Source organism: Bos javanicus, chromosome 1 (genome assembly GCF_032452875.1).
Source record: "Bos javanicus breed banteng chromosome 1, ARS-OSU_banteng_1.0, whole genome shotgun sequence".
Classification (NCBI taxonomy): Eukaryota; Metazoa; Chordata; class Mammalia; order Artiodactyla; family Bovidae; genus Bos; species Bos javanicus.
The window spans coordinates 27,766,942-27,775,849 of record NC_083868.1 but is presented as its reverse complement, the minus strand read 5'-3'; the positions used below and the strand labels follow the sequence as shown (position 1 = coordinate 27,775,849).

At 37.3% G+C, this 8,908-nt stretch overlaps 1 non-coding gene across 1 annotated transcript; it reads left to right on the top strand.

Annotated features, from left to right (window-relative positions):
- Positions 1 to 244: 244 nt before the first annotated feature.
- TRNAC-GCA (transfer RNA cysteine (anticodon GCA)) lies at positions 245 to 316 on the top strand. Its single transcript has one exon. It is a non-coding gene; the product is annotated as a tRNA-Cys (tRNA).
- The last annotated feature ends 8,592 nt before the right edge of the window (positions 317 to 8,908 follow it).

Below are 8,908 nucleotides of genomic sequence, written 5' to 3'. Positions count from 1 at the left end.
TATAAGCAGGTACTATAATATTAGGGGCTTCCCTGGTGGCTCAGATAGAAAACAATTAATATATTATTTATATTATAAAAGATACATAAACATTAAACTTTTAAGGAGGAGATTAAAATGTTATAAACAATATTGTAAAAATATTTTGCCAGTCATTATGACTTCATACAAGTATTAGATATAAGAATGAATATCCGTGTTAGGCTGAAATTCACAATTTGCCATAAGGCATGTAATTTTGGCTTCCCTGGTGGCTCAGATGGTACAGCATCTGCCTGCAATGCAGGAGACCCAGGTTCAATCCCTGGGTTGGGAAGATCCCCTGGAAAAGAAAATGGCAATCCACTCCAGTTCCTTTGCCTGGAAAAATCCCATGGACAGAGGAGCCTAGTAGGCTACAGTCCATGGGGTCGCAAAGAGTCGGACACGATTGAGCAACTTCACTTTCACTTTCATGTAATTTTATTTCAAACTGTCCTCTTAAAATTTTCATTTTTCCAAATTATTTGCCAATATCTTTAACCATTGTATTTTAAGATTTCTTTTTACCTTGCTCACATAGGTGAGGAATGACCCCCACTAACCATATCAACCTTGCCATTGTTGTCTGTCTGTGCTATTGGAGTTGGTATCAACCTGTATTTTCTACGCAGATTTTTTAAGCTAAATGTCTATTTCTAGTTTTAAGTTATTTAAAACCATATAATATAATGTAAAACAGGTCAAGTATTATAAGAAAAATGCAACATGTTGCACTCACTGTGCTGAAAGTGGGTGAATGAATCAGGAAGTACTATCAATTCTTACCATTCTGGAATTCACGCACTTTCCTTAAAATAAGTCATCTAGCATAGAAAAAACATGGATACTTACCATGGAAACAAAGTGGAGATGCCAATGTCAATCCATTTATTATATGAAAATTTTTGACCTTCATTTTATCCAGGAAAATATAATTATGTTACTCAAGCTGTAGGATGTATTCAAGCAACTGTTTCTGGCAGCATTGATCTGGATGGTGTTATTATTAAGATTAGCAAAGAAAGTTGCAACACAACTTAAGTAAAAGACTTCTGTAGTATTCACAGATATATTCAGAACTGTCTCAGTTTTTTACCAAATTATTTGTCGAGTGTGTAACTTTGGGTCAAATCATTTAAATGGTCAGATCTCGCTGCATTGCAGGTCCTGATGGGGAAACACAGACTGACCCATTCTTTGTATTCTTTATTGTTTAATTCACATTTCCATGATAAGGTTGCTTCTTTTCATCTTCCATATTAGCAAAACTGAATAAATACAATGTACATCTGGAAGCTTTTTTGAAATGGAACCAGTAGAAACATTTTCTTATAGCAAGGTTCACACACACACACACAAAAAAAACATACATTACAGTATTTTCAAAAATTACTTCCAAAATGGAGTAGCAAGTGATTATACCTCTGCTGCTGCTGTATTTCTCCATTTCTGTCTCATTAGAGACAAAATGAGTAACCTTTTCTTAGAAGTTCCGAAATATAAATTTGAGCCAGGATAAGAAAAAGGGAGATTTTTTTTTTTTAATTCATATGACAACAATGTGCATTGATGAGTTCAGTTCACTTCAGTCACTCAGTTGTGTCCGACTCTTTGCAACCCCATGAATCGCAGCATGCCAGGCCTTCCTGTCAATCACCAACTCCCGGAGTTCATCCAGACTCACGTCCATCGAGTCAGTGGTGCCATCCAGCCAGCTTATCTTCTGTCGTCCCCTTCTCCTCCTGCCCCCAATCCCTCCCAGCATCAGAGTCTTTTCCAATGAGTCAACTCTTCGCATGAGGTGGCCAAAGTACTGGAGTTTCAGCTTTAGCATCATTCCTTCCAAAGAAATCCCAGGGCTGATCTCCTTCAGAATGGACTGGTTGGATCTCCTTGCAGTCCAAGGAACTCTTAAGAGTCTTCTCCAACACCACAGTTCAGAAGCATCAATTCTTCTTCGCTCAACTTTCTTCACAGTCCAACTCTCACATCCATACATGACCACTGGAAAAACCATAGCCTTGACTAGACAGACCTTTGTTGGCAAAGTAATGTCTCTGCTTTTCAATATGCTATCTAGGTTGGTCATAACTTTTCTTCCAAGGAGTAAGAGTCTTTTAATTTCATGGCTGCAGTCACCATCTGCAGCGATCTTGGAGCCCTAAAAATAAAGTCTGACACTGTCCACTGTTTCCCCATCTATTTCCTATGAAGTGATGGGACCAGATGCCATGATCTTCATTTTCTGAATGTTGACCTTTAAGCCAACTTTTTCACTCTCCTCTTTCACCTTCATCAAGAAGCTTTTTAGTTCCTCTTCACTTTCTGCCGTAAGAGTGTTGTCATCTGCATATCTGAGGTTATTGATATTTCTCCCAGCAATCTTGATTCTATCTTGTGCTTCTTCCAGCCCAGCGTTTCTTATGATGTACTCTGCATATAAGTTAAATAAACAGGGTGACAATATACAGCCTTGATGTACTCCTTTTCCTATTTGGAACCAGTCTGTTGTCCCATGTCGAGTTCTAACTGTTGCTTCCTGACCTGCGTACAAATTTCTCAAGAGGCAGGTCAGGTGTGGTCTGGTATTCCCATCTCTTTCAGAATTTTCCACAGTTTATTGTGATCCACACAGTCAAAGACTTTGGCATAGTCAATAAAGCAAAAATAGATGTTTTTCTGGAACTTTCTTGCTTTTTCGATGATCCAGCAGATGTTGGCAATTTGGTCTCTGGTTCCTCTGCCTTTTCTAAAAACAGCTTGAACAACTGGAAGATGATCAAAAATTTTGAATTGTCTGGACTCTCTGCCCATTGTCTGTAATCTTTGTGTATTAATTTTATCCTTTGTCCCTGCAGACTGGTACTTTTCATGAGACCAGATTGGCACACTTTGGAACTTCTGGGCTTACGTGTTCTCAGGTTTTTCTCAGATGCAGTCCCTTCCCTTGGGTCTGGATGTTAAACTGTATTGGGATTGTTTAGTTCATATGCTCTCCTCTTAACCAGTCAGTTTGGTCAGGCACCTGAATATATTTAAGAAGAGGTTAACACTATTTGGAAATGTTCAGCTACTAGAGTGAACAGATGAGGAACTGTTCCCTGACAAATGTGTATACTATTTCTACGATAAGGAATAGATATTGGGAGGAAAAACAATTACTGCTAAGGCTATGTTGTCAGGGGAGTGTGTTTCTGCAATGTTTGTCATCCCTGAAAATAAACTCTGTTAGTTAATACCATGTCTCAACATCACAATCTCAAGATGGATGAGGAGGCTCATATACATCATGTTTAAATTAACTAGTTATTTGGACTAAATTGTATTTTCCAAAAATTCATATGCAGAAACCTTAAGCATTTGGAGACACTGCCTCTCTGAAGGTAGTTAAGCTAAAATAGGATCATTAGGGTGGACATTAATCCAATAGGACTAGTGTCTTTGTAAGAAGAGATTATGACACAAACACAGAAAGGAGAATATGTAAAGACATAGGAAGATGACGGCCATATGCAAGCCAAGGACTTGTTTTTCAGTCAACAAGTCATGTCTGACTCTTTGTGACACCATGGACTCCAGCACAACAGCCTTCTGTGTCTTTCACCACATCCTGGAGTTTGCTCAAACTCATGTCCATTGAGTCAGTGATGCTGTCCAACCATCTCATCCTCTGCTGTTCCCTTTTCCTCCTGTCTTCAATCTTTCCCAGCATCAGGGTCTTTTCCAATGAGTCAGTTCTTCACATCAGTCATCCAAAGAACTGGAGCTTCAGCTTCATCATCAGTCTTTCCAATGAATATTCAGGGATGATTTCCTTTAGGATTGACTGATTTGATCTTCTTGCTTTCCAAGGGACTCTCAAGAGTCTTATCTAACACCTTAATTTGAAAGCATCTGTTCTTTGGCACATAGTGTTCTTGGAAAAACCATAGGTTTAACTATACAGACCTTTGTCAGCAAACTGATGTCTCTGCTTTATAATATGCTGTCTAGGTTTGTTATACCTTTTCTTCCTAGGTGCAAGCATCTTTTAATTTCATGGCTGCAGTCACCATCTGCAGTGATTTTGGCACCCAAGAAGAAAATATATCACTCTTTCCATTTTTTTCCCCGATCTATTTGCCATGAAGTGATGGGGCCAGTGAAAAAGTTAGCTTAAAACTCAACATTCAGAAAACTATTATCACGGCATCCAGTTCCATCACTTCATGGCAAATAGGTGGGGAAACAATGGAAACAGTGAGAGACTTTATTTTGGGGGGCTCCAAAATCACTGCAGATGGTGACTGCAGCCATGAGATTAAAAGATGCTTGCTCCTTAGAAGAAAGACTGTGACCAACCTAGACAGCATATTAAAAAGCAGCGACATTACTTTGCCAACAAAGGTCTATCTAGTCAAAGCTATGGTTTTTCCAGTAGTCATGTATGGATGTGAGAATTGGACTATAAAGAAAGGCTGAGCACAGAAGATTTGATGCTTTTGAACTGTGGTGTTGGAGAAGACTCTTGAGAGTCCCTTGGACTGCAAGGAGATCCAACCAGTCCATTCTGAAGGAGATCAGTCTTGAATATTCATTGAAAGGACTGATACTGAAGCTAAAACTCCAATACTTTGTCTACCTGATGCGAAGAACTGACTCATTGGAAAATACCCTAATGCTGAGAAAAATTGAAGGCAGGAGGAGAAGGGAATGACAGAGGATGAGATGGTTGGATGGCATCACCAACTCAATGGACATGAGTTTGAGTAAGCTCCAGACGTTGGTGATGGAGAGGGAAGCCTGGAGTGCTGCAGTTCATGGGGTCGCAAAGAGTCAGACATGACTGAGGGACTGAACTTATGGGACCAAATGTCATGATTACAGTTTTTGTGTGTATGTGTGTGTTTTTAATACAGCATTTTATTTTTTTTTAATTTAAATTTATTTATTTTAATTAGAGCTTTTGCCTGGAGCCGATTATACAGATTGATTACAGTTTTTTGAATGTTGAGTTTCAAGCCAGCTTTTTTACTCTCCTCTTATACCCTCATTAAGAAGCTATTTAGTTCCTCTTCACTTTCTGCCATTAGAGTGGTATCACCTGCATATCTGAGGTTGCTGAGCCAAGAATAGAGGCCTCAAAAATTCTGTGCATATCCTAATCTCTGACTCTAAACTAGAATTTATTTTCTATAGAAAATAACTTGTTCGTTAAGCCACCTAGCCTGTGGTACTTTGTTACTGCAGCCCTAGCAAGCTAATACAGTACTTCACCCACATTTGTTCTTTGTTATCCTGTATTAATATCAGACAACTCTTAGAATTGGTTTAAATTGTGACATACCTTTTGTCTTGCTCATATTCAGTGCTTTTGTGTTGGCTGATTTTTTTTTAATGAGTTCAAAATTCAAAGAATTGTTTTTTTGTGTGTCTCCATTTCTCTGAAGTCAGTGACTTTGTTATTCATTTCTTTAAATAAGCTTATGTTAGCAATAAAATCAGGAAGTAGAAATCTAAATTGTCATGTAATGCCCCTAGGAATATCTAAATCAGTTGTGAAACAATCAAATTTCTTTTCTTTGCAATACTGAGAATAAGATTTGTGTGCTTTCTAATGGAGCCACAAGTAATGTTGGAAAGAAACAATTTTATTTTGCATTAGGGTTTTTTGCTTTAGAACAGAACTCTTATTTCTTTAAGATAATTCACTTAATCATTGTGGCAAAGGCAATATATCACAGAGTTTTCAACATTACATTAAACAGATAATCAATAGTTTGAGACAATAAAATAAAATGTTTTCAGCTTTATTAAACTTCGGGGACATGTGGAGAGCAACTGGGAAGTAAAATAGCATTAAAAGTCAGTTAATATAGCTATTATTGCAAAGTATGTCTGAGTCACTGCTTAGCATGAGGCTTCTGCAGTTATTCAGGTGAAATCAGATCGAAAAGCAACCACACACAAAATAAAGAAGATGGAGCTAGCTAAAACATTTAATTCATCAAGTTTCAGAGAATAAGCAATAATTTAATTGTGTTATCAATGTACCATGTTTCATATTTTAATATTTTTTTTCATTTTACTTAGTGCACTTATCTCTCTTAGAATTAATTTTTTTAATACTGTATATGCTACTAGAGTACAGCAAATATCACTGTAAAAGCAATTGAAATTTGGGTTGAAATATAGACAATTAAAAATCCTTTATATATAAGATAGCATGTTTAGTACTTTTAACTCATGAATTTATTTGGTTCTCCTAGCAATACTGCTAGGGTTATTTGACAATCAAGGAAAATGAAGCCCAAGTGCATGCCTAACCCAAGTTCAGCTGGCAAATGAGAGCCAGGCTGGGACTGGTGCCAGTAAAAATAATCATTCTAATAAGGCAGATGATTCTAGAATCTCTGTTATCATTTAGTCAAAATGTTGAATAAACAAACTTTCTTGGTCACTGGCTAGAAGTCCATTCAAAGAAATATTTTTAAAACAACTTGAAGTTAGTTTTATAATGCAAACTTTGATGGCCAGTCATCAATCATTCCCACCCAAATTGTATGTCCCTTGGTGCCTTGCTCATCATCAGAAGCTGTTCTATCAGGGAGGGGAAAAAAATCAATGAAAATCATGTCACCTAATTTCAACTTATTTTTCTCATCCCCCTTTCCTCCACTAAGACTCATTTAGGTCATAAGCCATAGATATAGGGAATACTCCCCGGATTCCTAGGGCAATAAATCCTCCTTGGTCTTTTACCCCATTGTTCAATACTGGACCTGACATATATTATTTACCAGATATTTAAACAAGTTATTAGTAAATATTTGTAACCATTGACAAAAATTTCAAACAGCAAGATAAATTCTGGAGATAACAAAAGGTTGTTTTTGTTCAATCTGAGTCATGTCCAACTCTTTGCAACCCCATGGTCTGTAACACACCAAGCTCCTCTGTCCTCCACTATCTCCCGGAGTTTGCTCAGATTCATGTCCACTGAGTCAGTGATACTATCTAACCATATGTCATCCTCTGCTGCCTTTTGCCTTCAATCTTTCCTAGCATCAGGGTCTTTTTCAATGAGGGCAGATAATCCCATGTTTGAATCCTAGCTCAGACACCCAGTAGCTATGAGAATCTCAGTTTATTTATCTGCAATGTAGGCTTATAAAATTTCCTAGTTCATAAAATATAAAAATTAAAGTATGCAATGCCAATAAATTGTGTGATTTTAAAAAATTGTAGCTATTTGATTGTCCTCTACCATATTCCAAAATTAATTGAGGCAATATAGATACTATTTTCTTTATTACTACCGATCCTTATCATTGTCTTTAGGCAGCAGCAGTGAATATTACTTAGATAATAGTACTGGAAACACTACATAAAAACAAATAAAATCTTATATAGATGTGATCCAATATTCACCTCTATCTAGAAAGTTCAGAAGAAATCTTATTGATTATTGCACTAGAAGTCTATATGATGATGTCTACACTTAGTCCACACTTAATTGAATAAATGTTTTTGAGGGGTTTTTTTTTGGTCAATGTTGACCATCATAGGCAAGAGCCTTATAACAGTTTTCACATTATCTGTCTGTCATTCTGGGAAATTTTTCTAAAATTTCTGACTGGCCTTTATGCTAAGGTCACAGAACAGAGTAACCACATAACCCTGGTCTTATTGGCATCAGGGTTAGTGTAAGTAAACTGACTGTCCCTGAGTCCTATTATTTATGCACAATATTAACCTAAAACTATAAATATTTTTATAAAACTGTGCTTTGGTTGTGCTGGGTCTTCGTTGCTGCACAGGCTTTTCTCTAGTGGTGGTGTGTGGGCCTCTCATAGCGGCAGCCCCTCCTGCTGTGCAACACGGGGCTAGCGTGTGTGGGTTTTAGTAGTTGCCATGCATGGGCTCCGTAGCTGTGGCTCTTGGGCTCTCGTGCACAGGCACAGTAGTTGTGGCACAGGGAAGCCCTAAAACTATAATTCTTTAGGTCTAACTATTTCTGACCAACAATCATTTTTAACAGAAATTGGCATCAAATTATACCTCTACTACACAGTATATCTTTTACTACGCTGTCTCTTATCTTTTCTACCCAACATCAATTCTTTCATTTAATTCATTCTTACATTAGTGTCAAATGAATCTTTCTAAAACAGTATTTTTTTTCAGTTCAAATAGTGGTTTTTTTTTTCAATATAAATTCATTTGTTTAATTGGAGGCTAATTATTTTAAAATATTGTATTGGTTTTGCCATATATCAACATGAATCCTCCAGGGGTGTACATGCGTTCACCATCCTGAACTCCCCTCCCACCTCCCTCCCCATACCATCCCTCTGGGTCATCCCAGTGCATCAGCCCCAAGCATCCTGTATCATGCACTGAACCTGGACTGGAAATTCATTTCATATATGATATTATACATGTTTCAATGCTATTCTCCCAAATCATCCCACCCTCTCCCTCTCCCACAAAGTCCAAATTACTGTCTTCAAGACAAAACTCAGATGTTACCTAAGCTGGAGGCCTTATTGTAACTCCTTTGGTTTACTTGTGCATATTTATATGTTTCTTTTATTATATCTCACAGGATATACTGCAGTAATTTAACACTGACTGCTGGGCTTGTGCGTGAAATGTTTAAAGGTAATTTGTATAAATCTTCCAAATAGTCAATATCTCCCACCTCTTAGAGTGTAAAATTTATGATTTGTTACTGCCTTGCAAATCAATAAAATTCTGACCCAATTTATCCTACTCAATCTAGACTCATCTCTGCCTCCAATTTTCCCATAGCCATCTGGTTAAAAAAAATGGTCTTTGCTATAGATTGTTAAGGCTTGTTAATATTATTCAAGCTTCCCAGGTGGCTCAGTGGTAAAGAATCTGG